This window comes from Protopterus annectens, chromosome 2.part0, assembly GCF_019279795.1.
Source record: "Protopterus annectens isolate FY-2018-M chromosome 2.part0, PAN1.0, whole genome shotgun sequence".
Classification (NCBI taxonomy): Eukaryota; Metazoa; Chordata; order Ceratodontiformes; family Protopteridae; genus Protopterus; species Protopterus annectens.
This window is the reverse complement of record NC_056728.1, coordinates 505,171,559-505,189,185: the sequence shown is the minus strand read 5'-3', so window position 1 is coordinate 505,189,185 and position 17,627 is coordinate 505,171,559. Positions and strand designations below refer to the sequence as shown.

At 43.4% G+C, this 17,627-nt stretch overlaps 1 protein-coding gene across 5 annotated transcripts in view; it reads left to right on the top strand.

Moving 5' to 3' along the window:
• The window catches only part of RNF170 (ring finger protein 170), a 747,148-nt gene that overhangs the window by 547,335 nt on the left and 182,186 nt on the right, over positions 1–17,627 (top strand). The window lies entirely within an intron of this gene.

The following is a 17,627-nucleotide window of genomic DNA, read 5'->3' as shown; positions in this document are numbered from 1 at the left end:
CTACCTATGAACCTATGAACCAGGAACCCTCACAATAGGGCCTGGAAGGTGGATACCCTGTTTTTCAATGGGAAACCCTCTCAATTTATGCCTTCTCCCCTCTGCCCCTTCTCTCAAGAGTACTTCTCAAGATAAAACAGGACAGGCCAAGGGCAATTCTTATTGCCCCAGACTGGCCACGCCAGCACTGGTACCCACTCATACGCAGCCTGACAACAGTGCCACCCTGGCACCTTCACCAGACTCCTATCCTGCTGTCTCAGCAGGAGGGGCAGATTTTGCATCCACAATTACAAACCCTAAACCTTGCATCCTGGCTTATCCCGTGAATACCCCACCAGCAACCCTCAGCAAACAAGTGCTGGACGTTATTCTTAAAGCCAGAAGGCCTAGTACTTGGAAATCCTATGCTGAAAAGTGAAAAAGATACTGTTCTTGAAATCAGTCTCAAGGGAAGGACCCAGCAGCGCCCTCCTTACCCTCTAATCCTGGACTACCTAGCAGAACTACTTCACAGAGACCTGTCCTTCTCCTCCATTAAGATTCATGCCACTGCCATCTCAATCATTATAATACTGAGCCACCTCTATTTTCTCACACCCTCTCATCAAACAGTTCTTGAGAGGGGCTAACAACTTAGGGCCCCCTAGGAGAGCACCCACCCCTGCCTGGGACATTAACTTTGTATTGGAAAAGCTCACGCTTCCCCCTTTTGAACCTGCTGCCTCAGCAGAGTTAAAATTCCTCTCTTGGAAAACAGCCTTGCTTTTAGCTATAACATCAGCAAGAACAGTGTCTAAGTTGCAGGCACTGATGGCTGTGGAACCCTTCATGGTCTTCCATGCTGACAGGGTGTCCCTCAGGGCCAACCTGTCCTTTATGCCTAAGGTGGTGTCCATTGTGGCTCTAAACCAATCTATCCATTTGCCATCCTTCTTCCCTAATCCTCAGAGTAAAGGGGAAAGGATCCTGCACTCCTTGGACGTGCACAGACAGCTCAGGTTCTACCTTGACAGGACTAAGCCTTTCAGAAAATCTGACCAGCTGCTAGTCAGCTTTGCTACAGGGGCAGAGGGTAAGGACATTTAAAAACAAACCATTTCCAAATGGATAGCACACTGCATCCATTTCTGCTACAAGCACCATGAAAAACCTATCCCACAGGGTATCAGACCACATTCCACTAGGGCTACTTCCACCTCTACAGCATTCCTCAGAGGAGTCCCTACCAGGGACATTCTGGAAGCTGCAACCTGGAGTTCTGTACACACCTTCACCAAGCATTACCACTTACCTATCTTTTCTAAATCCAGGGCTGGATTTGCTACGTCAGTCTTGCATGGCCTACTAGCCAGCCCTAACACTTCTTCACTGCCTCCACCCTTCCTCAGCTTTGGGAATCAACCAAAGTGTGATGACTGCAACAGTGAAACATGAAGAATATAGTACAGTTGTGTACACTTACCATAAATGTAGATGTTCGAGTGTATTCACTGTTGCAGTCTTGGTTTCCCTCCCTCCAGCCCCCTGTTTTTTCTCTATCTTTCTACCTCTCCTCTCTGTGGCCATTCCTAATGGCATTGGTGTTTACTTTTTACTGGTGGTGTTCCCCACCATATACCAGCTCCCTATTTGGGGGCTTCTGACATTTGGGGCAAGAAAAACTGATGGAATGGCGACGGCTGCCTGTTTTATACCCCTGATGACTCGACGTCATGGAAGAAGCGACAGCATCTGACGCAGAAATACTAAGACTCTGGTATTCGGGCCAACCGAGGGCTACCTGCAGGCAGGATAACCAAGTGTGATGACTGCAACAGTGAATACACTCGAACATCTACATTTATGGTAAGTGTACACAACTGTACCATTACTGCTTTTGGTCAGTATGTGGCTTGAATGCATTATTTATCTTAATTCTGCAAAATTATTTTTAAGGAACTTTTGTAGCAAATTTACTCTTGAAAAGTTCATTTCTCTTTCACTGTTTAATAAATCCATCATCTCTAAAAATTTGATATCCAGTCTGGACAGGTGTAAACCTTTATACCAGTATTAGCTTGCAATCCTTCACATATATTCATTTGTGGGTTCATAGGTTCAGTTGCGATTACTAGGCTAACGGCTCGAGTCCTTACAATCCTAGACAGTTTTACACAGATTTTACTCAGTTTACTATTCCAGGGGAAAATATAACAAGGGTCAGCAAGCAGGGTTTTCACAATTTTTACAGACTGCCTCTGTCCATAAGGGACATGGGCGCCACCCCAGGAGTAAATTTGCAATTTCCAATCCATTGGTCCAAATTGCGCTTGCAGGTGGTCAGGAAAAGGCTCTGCTTCACTTGAATAGGAAACCTATTCCAGAGGGAGGCAATCTGTGGGACATGTATCTGTTTGTCCAGCATGATCTGTTCATGTCAGATAGCAGGTTTAGATCCTTGGAGCAGGTAACCATCATGCAGTTATTTTGTGAATATGCAATATTTCCGTCAGGGCTGGATCAGAGACTGTCTTGTAGGTCAGGCATAGATGACCGCCCACTGATTGGTAGGAAATGGAATACTGTGATAAGGGCTTTTAATCGGTCCATATATGACATGTTGGTTATACCCTGAAATTTTTGGTGGGAAACCTCTAAGGATGCTCCAACTGTTGCAGGTACCTGGCGAGGTACATGCTAGCGGGTGCATTGTCCTTGATTATTGGTCTGATGACGGTTGAGTACAGTGGTACTAAGGCATCCTTAGATCTTGATGCCATGCTCTTACTTATAAGCTGAGCCATGTAGAAGGATTTCTTAACCACCATGGACACATGGTAGTCAAGATTCAGATTACTATCGATCTGAGTACCCAGATCTGTCACCAATGGGTTTACTCTTAGGGGGATGCTGTCAGTGTTGTACTTTGCAGGGGTATTTAATTTTTATGTACTTCTTTGCATTTAGTTTGAGGCCATGACTCTGACTTCCATCATTAGTCTGTGTCAGTCCTTTCTGTAGGATATCAACATTATTTGGGGACTCAATGACTGCTCCCAACTTGCAGTCATCAGCAAACTTGGTCAGCCATAGGCCATCTGCATTTGCCTTGACATCTGAGAAGTATATCCCAAGCAGGAGGGGGCCCAGCACTGATCCATGTGGTACTCCCATGGTGACTGGTCTCTTTCTGGATGTGGATTTCCCTACTCTAATAACATATGTCCTATCCATGAGTCATTAGGCTATCCATTAGTGACACAGAGGTGTATGCCCAATTTTGTGAGTTTGTCTACAATACTTGAGTGGGGTACTTTGTCTCATGGCTTGGCCAGATCAAGGTAGGTGGAATGCACTGTTTTACCCTCATCCATGGCATTTGTGACCTTCTCAAAGAAGTCCGTCAGACTTGAGCAGACAGAACCTGTCCTTGATGATGCCAAACTTGGTTAGGACTAGTCTGCAGATTTCCTGTGTCGTCGTTAATCAGGTCCATGATTATCCTTTCCATAGACTTACATATGAGGCTAGTCGAACTTATGGGCTAGTAGTTTCCTGGGCTCATTGATGGTCCCTCATTGTGCAAAGGGATGACTGTTGCTGTCCTCAAGTCTACTGGGACAAAGCCTGTCTGGAGACTGCAGACATCAGAATGGGTCTGCTAAGTAATGTTTCAAGCTATTTAGTAGTTACCCTGGGATTCCCATTGGTGCTGTTTCTAGGTTTATAGAGCGCAGTGACAGCCTGTTCTTTTGTGATAACAGGCAAAGGAATGGTTGGGAGTATTTCGTGGGGAGTGACAGGTGGTGATAAGGGGGTGCAATTTGAGATGAATTTATTTGCCAGCAGGTTTGCTATGTTTTCTGACTGAGTATAAGTAGTGCCATTTACAGCCAACTTACTACATTGTTGAGTGATTCCCTTAAGAGTTTGGACATAACTAAAATGGTTTGGGGCTATTCTTTGCTTGGGAGGCTATTTTAGTCTCTTATTTAGTTTTTGAAGACTTAATTAGTTTCTTGATTTGTCAGTTAAGACTAATGAGGGATTTTTTCTCTGTTGTACACTCTTCTACTTAAATCTAGACAGGAATTTCTTTCTTCTGTTTTATAGTCTATATATGCCACTAGGGTGACTTGTTTTTCCCTGGCTAGACCTTGGTTTAGATCGGTCAGGTACTGCCATTTCTATGCAGTTGTTTAAGTGGTTGTACAGGGCATTCATGTATACTTCTGCATAGGCTGCCATATTTTTGGAGTTAGGGGAGCTTTAAAATTACCTGTGCTATCACTTAATACACGGTAATTTTCCTTGGAAATATTCTTTAGTGTTTGATGGGGGATCTACCACTGCATTTATTTTAAAGGAGACCGATTTATGATCTAGTCTTACCAATGAGGTCATTAAGCTGGGCAGTGGATGCAACTCTTCCCCATGTTTGTGAGTAATATGTCAAGGATATTTGAGCCCCTTGTGAGAGTGCAGACCAGCTGTTCCAGAGCAGTTGCATTGACAAAGTCCAGGAATCTCTGATACTGCATGTTAGTTGTCATTTATGTGTCTCAGTTTATGGAGGGGTAGTTAAAATCCCCCATAAGTAGTATGTTGGGCTGAATGGTAGTGATTTTAGTAACTTCAGGTATGCAGAGTGATGTCCTTCAAGGATGCATCTGCAGTCATAACATATGGGTTGTCCTGCCTCAGGCAGCCCTTCGGTCGGCCGGATTCCAAAGTCTGGGTCTGGCCTCGGCTGATGTCGCACCTTCCCCGACGTCAGAGCGTCTGGGGTACAAAAGCATCAGCCGACGCCATTTTCCTCAGTCTTTCTTGCCGCGCGGTGCCCGAAGCAGAAGCTGTTCGCAAGTGCCGGTCGGTCAGATCCAGAGTTTTCAGCTACTGAAGACTTCGAAAAAAGCTAAGTACCCCGTTGGGGACTCTTTCTTGCCTCAGCCGATGTCAGACAAAGTAAATAATTGTTTAACTTGTGGGAAACAAATACCTCATAAGGATTTCCATTCTTACTGCCTTCCTTGCTTAGGCCCAGACCACGACGTATCAGCTTGTTTAGCCTGTGCCTCCTTCAACCGACGGACTCATAGACATCGGTCGGAGTTTGCAGAGGAATTTTTTGGAGCCGCTTTTGCTTATAAAATGCCGTCGGAGACTCCGACTTCGCATATGGTCAAAAAACGCAAGGAAAAGGACCGACACTCGCGGCCCGCGGTTTCGGCTGAAACCACGGCTAGGCCTACCGCGAGTGTCTCGGTTTCGGCCGAAACCGAGTCCACGGTGATTCCTACTACCGAAACCATACTTCCGACCACCGAGGACAGAGAGGCCCCGGCTGAGTCAGCTTCAGAACTCCCTACCGAAGCTAGTGTTCAGGAATTGTCCGACACCATACCTTTGGACATTTCTACCCCTGCACGTGGGGCAGCCAGGCCCCCAGCTTCTATGTCTGTTAAGGCCTTCTCCAGGGCTAAAGCTGCCAAACTTTCAAAAGCTTTGCCTGCCAAATCTACATCCCAGAGGCCTTCCTCTAGTTCACAGATCCTCAGCCTTGCTGAGGACCTTATCTCCTTAATTAGGGGTTCACAACCTCACCCAGACAGGGCCTCTCAACCTCCTCCAGACAAAAGGCCCAGGACTGACCCCTCTGAACCTCACTCCTCAGATTACTCCACGGATGGATCTGATTTGTCAGACCACCAGGAAGGGGCCTACTCGCCTTATGAGGATTCAGATGCAGAGGAATCTATCCCTTCGGCCTCCCCTCCTGAAGAATTTTCCTTTGGGGAGACTTTACACTCCATGAGAGAGCACTTTCAATGGCAAGGTCAGGATTTCTCTGATTCTAGAAAAAGATTAAGGACCTTTTTGCATTTACCTCAGCATAGGCCCTTAGCTATACCTCCTGTTCTAAATGTAATTGATGATGTGTACAATGATGTCAGTACAGCCCCTGATTCTCTTCCTCCGGCCCCTGTCAAACCTGACAGATATTACAGGGTCCCGGATTCTCATTTCCATCTGTATAAAGCCCATGCTGCAGACCCAGAAACTATTTCTCAGGGCCCTAAAGGGGTTGCAGCCACTACTGCCAAAAATCCCCTACCCTCTGAAAGAGAGTCTAGAGCTTTAGAGAGATGGGGAAAAAAGGTTTATACATCTGCTACTCTTTCTGCCAGGGCATTAAACTGTCAATTCCATATGATACAGTACCAAGAATTTTTGTTAGATCAACTGAATAAGAAACTTTCTTCTCCTGAACCCTTAGACCGTAAATCCCTTCAGGATTTGGTACATAACTCACAACAGGTTAGTAATAATTTTTTAAAATGTGGCTATGATGCACTGGAGGCTTCATTTAGCTCAGCTATGACTGGGGCAGTTATTCGTAGGCATGCCTGGCTAAAGGAGCAATCTTTGCCAGACCATGTCAAAGCTAAACTCCTCGATGCTCCAATGGAGAAACAGAATTTATTTGGCTCCCCTGCACAGGAGATTCTAAAGAAGGTGGAAGAAAAAGCAAAATCTGTGCAAACAGTTAAAGATTTCCTGCAAGTTCAACCACCGAGGTTCAGCAGAAACTGGCCTACAAAGAATTGGTCCTTTCCAGACTCGTCCAGAGCACAGAGAGGCAGGAACAGACGCCCTAGAGGCAGAGGTCAATCGAAGGGCCCCTACAGAGGCCGTCAGTGGCAGCCTGCCAACCAGAGGAGTAGTGCAACAGCTACAACTACCACCACTACTACAGGACAGACCCAATGACTTGACTCTGATTCCGCCTACCAGGGATCAACTGGAAGCACCCTTGGGCGGAAAGCTGGCTTTATTCTCAAAAAACTGCCATTGCATTACAAAGGATACATGGTCATTGCAAATAATAGACAAAGGATACAGGTTTCACTTCCACACTTTGCCAAAAAAAAGCGGAATGCCAAACCTTGCACCAAACCAGAAGGCAGAGGCTTTAAGACAAATCAGCAATTTACTTCAGATGAAAGCTATAGAAAGGGTACCATGTACAGAACAAGGTCAAGGATTTTACTCCAGACTATTCCTTGTACCAAGAAAAGAAAACCAATGGAGGCCTATTCTCGACCTGTCCGCACTGAACACTTATCTCATTGTGCCAAAATTCAAAATGCTGACCCTACAGCAACTTCTTCCCATGTTGGGCAAGGAGTCTTGGCTGGTGACTCTAGATCTCAAGGAGGCATACCTGCACGTCCCTATCCGACCAGATTGCAGAAGACACCTCAGATTTCTTGCAGGATCAGAGCATTATCAATTCTTAGCATTGCCCTTTGGCTTATCTACTACGCCCAGAGTATTCACGAAATGCCTGGCATCAGTAATTGCACATTGCAGACTTCAGGGAATTCAAATTTATCCATACCTGGACGACTGCCTAATACAAGCGGACAACAAGAAAAAATTGTTAAAGGACTTGGCCTATGCCATACACCTGCTACAGACCTTGGGATACACAGTCAACATCCAAAAGTCAAGACTAGTACCATCCCAAAGGATAACCTTTTTGGGTGCGGATCTGGACACAATCACCCAGATGGCTTTTCTCACAGAAGAAAAACAAAAACAACTTCCAGCTTACTTCATGATTCTGACAAGACAAACTCAGCTTACTGCAAGGAAAGTCCTGCAGGCCCTGGGTTACATGGCATCCTGCATAATTATAATTCCACATGCCAGGCTGCATATGAGGAAATTACAATGGTACCTAAGGAGTGTATGGTCTCAACACAGTCACAGTCTAGAAACCATGATACCAATCATTCCATGCCTTCAAAAGGAATTCTTGTGGTGGGCTCAGGCCTGCCAGTCCAACAGAGGGTTGCCTTTCAACAAACCAAAAACAAGGCAGACCATCACCATGGACGCCTCAGACCGAGGATGGGGAGCACACATGGAGGACAAACGTATCCAAGGCCTATGGCCTCAAGGGCAGCTAAGCATGCACATAAACCAAAAGGAAATGCTGGCAGTGAGGCATGCAATCGAGGCATTCAGACCCTTCCTCCAACAAGGACATCTGTTAATAAGGACAGACAACACCACGGTCATGTGGTACATAAACAAACAGGGAGGCACACATTCCTACCCTCTATGCCGGATGGCTATGAATCTGTGGAATCTATGCCTGAATCTCAATATCCAGCTGCAGGCCAAATTCGTACCAGGAAAAGAAAATGCACTAGCAGACAGCTTAAGCAGAACTACCATGAATGCACACGAATGGATGCTGCATCCAGACATCTTCAAACTCATAACAAAGACATGGGGAATGCTGGAGATAGATCTGTTCGCCTCCCCACTCAACCACCAACTGAAGACATTCTGTTCAAGGACATACCACCCACAAGCATGGAGGGTGGACTCTCTCTCTTTCAGCTGGAATGCCCTAACAGTATATGCCTTTCCACCTCTACCATTGATGTACAAGGTTCTACTGAAGATCAGGGAGGAACAGCCAAAAGTGATACTAATAGCTCCGGACTGGCCGAGACAACACTGGTACCCACTATTGAGAAGCATGTCTCAGGCAAATCCATGGCCTCTTCCCCTATGGCCTCTTCTTCTAACGCAGAACAATTTCAAGACCCTGCATCCCAACTTGAAAACATTGCAGTTAACTGCCTGGAAAATTCCTTAAATCCCAACCAAACTGTTTTATCTCAGAGGGTGAAGGACATTATCCTGGAGGCTCACAGACCTTCCACAAGGAAGACATACTCAGCTAAATGGAAGAGATTTCTCATTTGGAGCACATCAAAGGGCACAGATGTCACAGTGGCAAACTTAGCACACATCCTAGAATACTTAGCAGAGTTGTTCCACAATGGCCTGTCTTATTCTTCCATTAAGATTCATGCTTCAGCAATTTCAGCAGAATATAATATGGATCCACCTATCTTCTCACACCCTCTTCTCAGGCAATTTTTGAGAGGGATCAAAAATGTTAAACCTCCAAGAAGACCCCCTCTACCTACATGGGATCTCAATTTTGTGCTGGAAAAACTGACACTACCTCCTTTTGAACCAGCAGCATCAACAGACCTACAGTTTTTATCTTGGAAAACTGCATTCCTTCTGGCAATCACTTCAGCAAGAAGAGTATCTGAGTTACAAGCATTAATGGCGGTACAGCCTTTTCTTATTTTTCACCAGGATAGAGTGTCACTAAGAACCAATCCTACTTTCATGCCAAAGGTTTTATCTAGGGTATCCTTGAACCAAGCTATTCACTTGCCTACGTTCTTCCCTAACCCACAGAACAAAGGGGAAAAACTTTTGCACACCCTGGATATACACAGACAACTACGCTACTATTTGGACAGAATGAAAACTAGCAGAAAAACTGACCAACTTTTTGTAGCATATGCAACTGGGGTGCAAGGAAGAGCAATTTCCAAACAGACAATTTCAAAATGGATAGGAAATTGCATTCGCTTTTGTTACTCCTTTCATGGAAAGACAGTTCCTGAAAATATCAGGCCTCACTCCACAAGGGCCACAGCCACCACTCAGCTTTCCTATGAGGGGTGGCTACCAAGGACATTTTAGAAGCTGCTACTTGGAGCTCCGTGCATACATTTGCCAAGCATTACAATCTACCTTTATACTCCAGATCCCGAGCAGGGTTTGCAACTGCAGTGCTGCAGGGGATCTTAACTACACCATCCTTCTCTTAGTACCTCCTCTCCCAGATTGGCTATGGTATTCTACCCATATGTTATGACTGCAGATGCATCCTTGAAGGAAATAGTACAGTTTTGTACCTACCATAAATGTAGATGTCCGATAGGTATGCATCTGCAGTCAGGATTACCCACCCTCCTTCCCCTCTGTGGTATTCCTAGGGTACTTACCCCTCTTTCAGCTAGCTGGGGGAATCTATTATGGTGTATTTGTTTGTTTATACATGTATATAATTTGCAAATGTTTGGAACTTTTCAGCATTTATCCAAATTTAGCCTTCCTAGAGGGCACCTGGCATCTGGGGCAAGAAAAACTGAGGAAAATGGCGTTGGCTGATGCTTTTGTACCCCAGACGCTCTGACGTCGGGGAAGGTGCGACATCAGCCGAGGCCAGACCCAGACTTTGGAATCCGGCCGACCGAAGGGCTGCCTGAGGCAGGACAACCCATATGTTATGACTGCAGATGCATACCTATCGGACATCTACATTTATGGTAGGTACAAAACTGTACTTTTTTCATAGCTCTTGGTTGAGGGCCTGTAGCTAGTGATGATATGGTGAGGGATTTTGCCTGTAATCAAATGGACATGGAGTAGCTCAAGTGATTCATCCTGCTTGGCCAATCTAGAGGTGTGATTGTTTTTTATGTAAATGGAAACATCTTCTTTCATTTTTTCCTTTTCAGAGAGTGGTCTGAATGTGTGATAGGTATTGTAGTATTGCACTGCTGAGGTGCTTTCTGCAGCCTTAAACCACATCTCTGTAACTGCATAAATGTTAGTACTCTCCAGGGCAAGGAGAGCTTTCAGGGAGTGCTATTTCTTGTTAAGACTCCTAGCACTGAGCAGTAGTACCTTCAGCTTGGCATTAGAAGAATTTGTTATGTTGGTAGGTCTGTTGGTTTGACACTGCCTAAAAAAGACATGTGTGGGTGGCTAATGCCTTGGCCAGTATTTGAAAGCTTAGCAGTGATACGTGCAGACCATCTCTGGAAAGGCAGCTTGGTCTGCCAATTATGTTGCCTCAGGCTGACAAATACGGGATTCCCTTGGAATGACACTAGTAGCTAAGCCAATTATTGAAAAAAATCATTTTCTGTTTGTATTGTGATATCATTCTTGGTGAGGTTAGACTGCTGCTCAGTGCAAGGCTCGTACCCGCCTGTGACATGTATTTAGAGAAGTCCATCATATCTCTCTCCATGTAGTCCAGGGAGGTATGTCTCAGGTCATTCACACCCACATGGACTGTGACTGAGTCATACTGGTACTTGTGCATGAGTGACCTGAGTGCCTGCATAATGTGATGAATCCTGGCCCCTGACTGGCAGCTGACTGTAACCCACTCTTTAGCCAGCCTGGTGAGGGGGGCATCCGTGTGTCTCAAGGTGGAGTCTCCTCTGGCCAAGATGTTTGAATGTGTGCTGTTTTGCCTTAGGGGCTTCCTTGTTGGTGCTGACTTGGTTTTGTCTTTATGTGGTTTATGAGGGTAGGGTATGGGAGGCCTCTGAAGTTTTGGTAAGTTACTTGTGAGTACCTCTGCATATGTGGGTTTATGTGTCAAAACCTTATTTAGTGAGGGAAATGATGTGTATGTGCTGACAGCCTGTTTGTCATTTGATTTGCCAGTATTTGATAATCTTGTCTCAATTTTCATAATGTAATATTATGTAATTCACATATTGTGTTTGTTTGTTTCAGGATTAAGTGATTGTCATACATGAGACAATTGCTACATTATCTTATGATGCCCATGTCCACCAGGCTGGCCACAGAGATAGCAGGGAAGTGCTTATCATTGGTTTCATGTCTTTCACAATGGGTGTAACCAGGAAGAAGAATGGATAGATTTAACTGGAATGGGATGATAGCACACGGATGAAGAATGGGTGCTGTACTTGGTGTGACCTGCAGCTGTCCAACAAGGCAGTGTTGCTCTGTGTACAACTCAGATGCTCCTAGAACAGCACGGGGACTGGAGAGGCTTGCAGAGATAGTTATTCTAAGGGAAATTTTTATTTGAAAGCATTTGCACCTATACAGGGCACTGCTAACTGCTCCTGGACAGAGAGCAGCCTAGCACAAACACTGGGCTTATATAGAGTCAGAAAAGTTTTAAAAAAGCAAGGCCTATAGACCAGTCAAGAAAACAAACAATACGTTTTCAGCCAGCAGTTCCTGCTATACAGATTTGCCCCAGCACACTTCTGCAACAAGAGTGAGGTCAGAAAACCCTCTTAATGTAAAAATGCTGGTTCTAGAGCTCAAGTGCATGGAAACCACAGAATCTAGATACTACACTCTTGTAAAACTGGCAGACACAATGTAATTAAGTACTACAGCAGGAGTTTTGAAATTGTACTAAAGTGCCAGAAATGCAACAAATACAGGATTCTTATGAAATATAGTAAAAATAATCAGAAGTGCAAAACGATACTTATTTTTATTCTTTTAGCAGCAGAGTCTCTGTAACTCTCAAGTGAAGTAGCCAAACTAAGAGCAGCTCTGAGGAATTAAGCACAAATCCAAACAAACAATGGGCTTATATAAAATCAGAAAAACAAGTTTTACAACAGCATGACCTACAGACCAGTCAGGAAGACGCACAATAAGCTTTCAACCAGCAGCCCCCAACTCAGATAGGTTTGCTAAGGCACACTTCTGCCACAAGAGTTCAGTCAGACAACCCTCATTACAGACCACATTCAAAACTTAGAAATATGCTTTTTTTAAACTCTTTTTGTTGCTTTCTTCAGCTATGTTTGCATATTTTCAGTTCTTCACAGAAAACCAGAGTGGAGAAAAGTATGAAAGCATAAAATGCTAGAGAAAAACATACCCAGTCAGACAGCTTACATTATGCATATAACCATCAGGTATTTCTACTGAGGTCTTGTTTGTAAAGATTTATCTGCAGTGTAACTCAGATCATCTAAGCTTTGACCTGCCTGTGTAACTTTTTCAATGAAAGGATACATGTGGACACAACCTTTAACTTACTGATAGTCACATTACCCATGTAACTTTCCTATTGATGCCAGTGCTGTATAGCCTCCATCCCATGTTTTATCACGTTATCACATCAATGATATTGCATTCTTTGCTGTACGTACTTGTCCTTGTACCCATTTCACTACTGACTTCAGAGAACAGGAGGGCTGAAGGCAGAGCTGTCAAGACCATCCCCCACAAGGAGAGGAAGTAAGTTATTATGCAAGAAGAATGCATTAATTTCCCTGTGGAGCCCCTAGTACAGACACAGATAATGGAGACAGTTCAGTTTCCCGATTTCCTCTTCCAGAATAACCCCATGTTTGGGGAAATCCTTCGGATGATGCTGGAAGCTGGATGGGGTGGCCAGCACACCCTCTCTTATCTCTGGGAAAATGTCCCCCTAAAGGATTTTGTTTGCTTCCCTCACCTTCCAGGGAGGTTCCATCTGTGAACAAGATAGTAGTTTTTGTCAACAGCGAGGCAGGGAAAGACCCTAATATTCTGGTGCTCATATCTAGGACATCCTTAGGATTCCAGAAGAGTGGAATTTCTGGGTTCAGAATTCTCTTTTAGATTCTGTTGTTGCCACAGCTGCCCTACAGAAGGCTGACACTCCCCAGAATCAATAGGTCTATACCCTTGATGAGAGGTTATGGCGCTGGAAGTGAATCTGTGTCCTCCCAGCTTTATTCTATAAGTAAATAAAACAAAAGTCTGACTGTGGAGCTACCATAGTACACGGGACTCTGCACAAAACTTCAGCAGCATATGACAATAGCCAAAAACGAAATAAAACTTTAAATAAAAAACTCAGGTTTATTAATTAAAGGTGAGCACTTTCGCTTAGGAGCTTCTTCAGACCTAGTAATAACATTAAAACTAGAACTGACATATATATACACACATATCATCACAATCAAAACCAATCAATCAATCAACTGTATTAAAGTGGTATACCCAAGGTACACCTATAACTCAGATGTCTGTGTACACTCTTAGTCAATAGTGCAAACGAGAACAATACAAAGATTAAATTTAGTATGTGAACCATACATAAATGCTCCTAACAATACATAATCTTTTGAAGCACAATAAAACAACTACTAAAAACCTGTTTGTGCAGCCTCCTCCTTTTTAAAACGGGCTTATTAGAAGCCCTCTCATTTAAACCCCTACCCCTGTCAGCTTTCAAGATGATGATCCAACAAGTTTCCCTATATTCAGTATATGTTCTCACATCACCCTCCCTTATAGTCAGCCCTATAGCCTCAATAACTGTGAATCTAAAGGTATGGTGTATCCCTTGCTCATTGACATGTTTAGAAAGTGCATTGTTGGGGAGATTCTTCCTGATGTAATACAAGTGTTCCGTAATTCTGTCACGTAGTACTCTATTAGTTTTCCCTACATAGAAGGCCCCACAGTACCCACATTCTGCTAGATAAACCACATTTTTTCTTATTTATTGGATCTTTGAACTTGTACTACATAGCTTTTACCCCTAGGACTGCCGGCCGTTTTGTGTTTTATTCTATAAGTGTTCTTAGCTACTTAGTGTGCATGATGTGGTTCAAGCATGATGGATGTCTAAAATACTTGCGAGCATGTCTGGTAGTAAGCTTTGGGTCTAACCTTTCCACTCAAGACAGCTACACTGTACGCGATTTTGAACTTTGTGATGCATTTGATGCATAGTGCGGTGGATGATGCAGTAAGAGTGACAGACAATTATGATGTTCTGTCATGCCTAGCTTCACTTTTGTGAGTTTGCTGAGAATTTTAAGGCAACTTTCTTTAACACCCCATTTAATGGCAGAAGCCTGTTCAAGTTAAGGACAAGGTGGAGAGCACTGAAAGAGAAGGGAAAACTATAGTAAGTGTTTGTTCCAGTTTAAGAATCCCCAGTGCTCTTTTTCAAGGATGCAGAATTAGCTGGATTAGTTATGGTGTAGATGTGGCCAGCACTATGAGAAATGTCAGCAATCTGGAAAAAGCCTACAGACAGACAGTGATTATTTTCATAAGGAATGCCTACACAGTGGTAGGAATTCTTGGCCTATAGCAGGGGTAGCATGGTCTGCAATTGAGGCTAAATAGGATTGTTAATTCCTCTATCAGTTGTCATGGATGGCTGTCACACTTGACAAATAAATCTGGACTGTAATTTCCCAAGGTTGCAAATTCCCCTTTTTCTTCCCACCCCTGCAATATTCCTTTCCACTTTGTGACATCCCACTAATTCAGAAGAGGGCAGCAAAGTTAGAGGTATTGAACCTCTTTCAAAAAAGAGACATCCAATAAATAAGTCCCACCATATCAGAGGGAGAATCTAGATACTATTGCAGTTTCTTTTTAGCCCCCCCCACACCACAAAAAAGTATATAGATCATGGTGCAGTTATTTCGTCTTTGTTTGTGTAGAGGAAATTGGATGTGCTGTTTTAATCTCCTAGATGCCTGTCTGTTTGTAGAAATTGCCAAGGAATCAAGGACATTCCTAAGCTTCCAGGTAAGAGTCATTTTATTTTTTAGTTCTGGGTCTTCCAGACAGACTTGCCTCAGCCCTACCATGGTGTTTACAAAATGCATGGCTGCAGTTACAACCAAACTGCTGCAGGCATGGGGGTCTTCCGTTACATAGACAGCTATATCCTAGCTGTGTTACCACTAGCTTAGCTGGTTTTTGCATGTGATTCTTGTCTGTGGCTCCTCCATTTCTTAGGGATTATGGTGTACACTCCAAGGTCTCAAATGCAACTATCGCAGGACCTCACTTTCATAGGACATTCACTGAGCACTGTAGTTTGTAAGCACCAGTCACCTCTCAGAAGGGATTCTGCCCCTTCAGAATACGTTTGCTCATTTCTTTCACAACTTTTCCATGTCAGGTGGCCATGCTTCTCAAGATGCAGGGACTCATGGCACACACAACCTGTCTTTTACTTTTTGGATGGTACCATATGAGAAGAGGATGAACTGCGGTGGTGGTGCTGCGGTAGTGTTGTCGCCTCACAGTACGAAGTTGTCCTGTTCGATTCCCAGCTAAAGCGTCTTCTGTGTGGAGACATGCGTGAATGGGCATACCTTTGTTGAAGGTTGTGCATCAGGGCCGGCAACTCGGCACATAAAAATCTACTGCCAATCATTAGCGGACCGGAGTTCTACTGTGGCGACCCCTAACCGGGAAAAGCCGAAAGACACAACAACAGCCACATGAGAAGAGGATCTTACAACTTCAGGCCTTACATATAAAACCTCTGTACCTGTTCTTCCACCAAGATAGATTGGACCTGTGAAGTAATCTTACCTTCATGCTAAAGGTAGCCCATAATCAAACTTCTAGAAAGCCATCAGTCTTCCATTTTTTTATCCAAATTATTTAAACAAACAAGAGTATTTGCTACATTGATGGATGTGCATAGACAACTGAGATTTTATTAAACTGAAAAAAAAAGTCAGGAAAGATTTCCAGCTGCTTGCCTTCTATGACTCTAAAAAGATGGGCATCTAAATATCAGAACTCACTCTAGCTAGATGGCTGTCGCAGTACATTTATTTTTTTGTATGACAAGTGTAACAGACAACAATGGCTATACTGAAGTAAGTTTTTAAAACACTTGTTTGGATGACATCTCTGTGGCTTTAACACAGGCATCTCTGAGTACCTTTGCCACTCACTGTATGCTTGATGTGATCTCAAGGTTCAGATCTTCCTTCAGGGCATTGGTTATACGATGGATTATTTCCTGATGTCACCCAGGAAGCATAGCTGTAGACTCTGTTCTAATGGCTGAAAATGAGTGGGTGGATAATTGCAAATTCATTATGTTGTTTAACACCCTGTCTCTTGTGGATAGGGGAAATATAAATGTCCCATCATACCCTTATTTGGCATGTCTCTGGGTTATTTATATGCCAAATATAAGCTTAAGATTAGTATGGGAATGTATGCTAGACTTGTTAAAATAATCACATCTCAGTAGTGTAGTAAGTACCAATGCAACTATGAAACACATCATAACTTATGAAAATGATGTGCTTACCTTAATGATAGATTTGCATAGTCACAATTCATTCTATTCACCTTTCCACAACTCCCCGCCTGGCAGGCAGGGATATGCAGAAGGGGATATGTTTCACGTTTTTATCTTTGTTGTGTTTATGAACACTAATCTTGTGCAGCATACTTCAGATCTGAAGAACTTGGAGATGCACAGGACAATTTGGTCAAGGAGAGGAGTTAATGCCTGATAAAGTTTTTCTTCTGTGGGAGGGTGACTTAGACCCTGAGGTCTAAGTTTTGATGGTTGAAGAGGACGAATCAGAACAATGCAGTTCTATCATTATGGCAAATACCATTGTTTGTATTTACAGCACCTTCCATGCCATCAAATACTTATTCAACAATTCTTTGGAACATCTCTTGTACAGATGAAATCCCATGAGATAGCTTAAGGTGTTTCTTCTTTCAGAATGGTCTATTAAATATACATTATTTTGAACTTTGTCCTTCTGGACAAGGGTACCCATTCTGAAAACCTGATGGTCATATGTGGCTTATAGACGCACGTGATATAGATTTCAAAAATTGTGCCTATTTATTTGGTGAATTACATAAGACAAAAAAATCCTGTTTAATGGCAAGATTAATAATCTTTTGCATGTGGGAGTACCTGCTGTTTGTGTGCAGCTTTGTGCATTTATGGAAATAGAGTACTATTGTAAGTAGGTAAAAGAGTTCTCTTTCTGCTGGAAAAGTGGTAAATTGGACTACTTGTGCATACAAGTAAAAATAATAGTTTCAGATGTTTTGGAGTGCATGTCAGTTTTTTGTATGTATTATAAACATAATGGACAAAGGATGTATAGGTTCTTTCACTGTACAAATTTTGTTCATGATACTTGACTATAGTTAAGAAAACAAAAGTT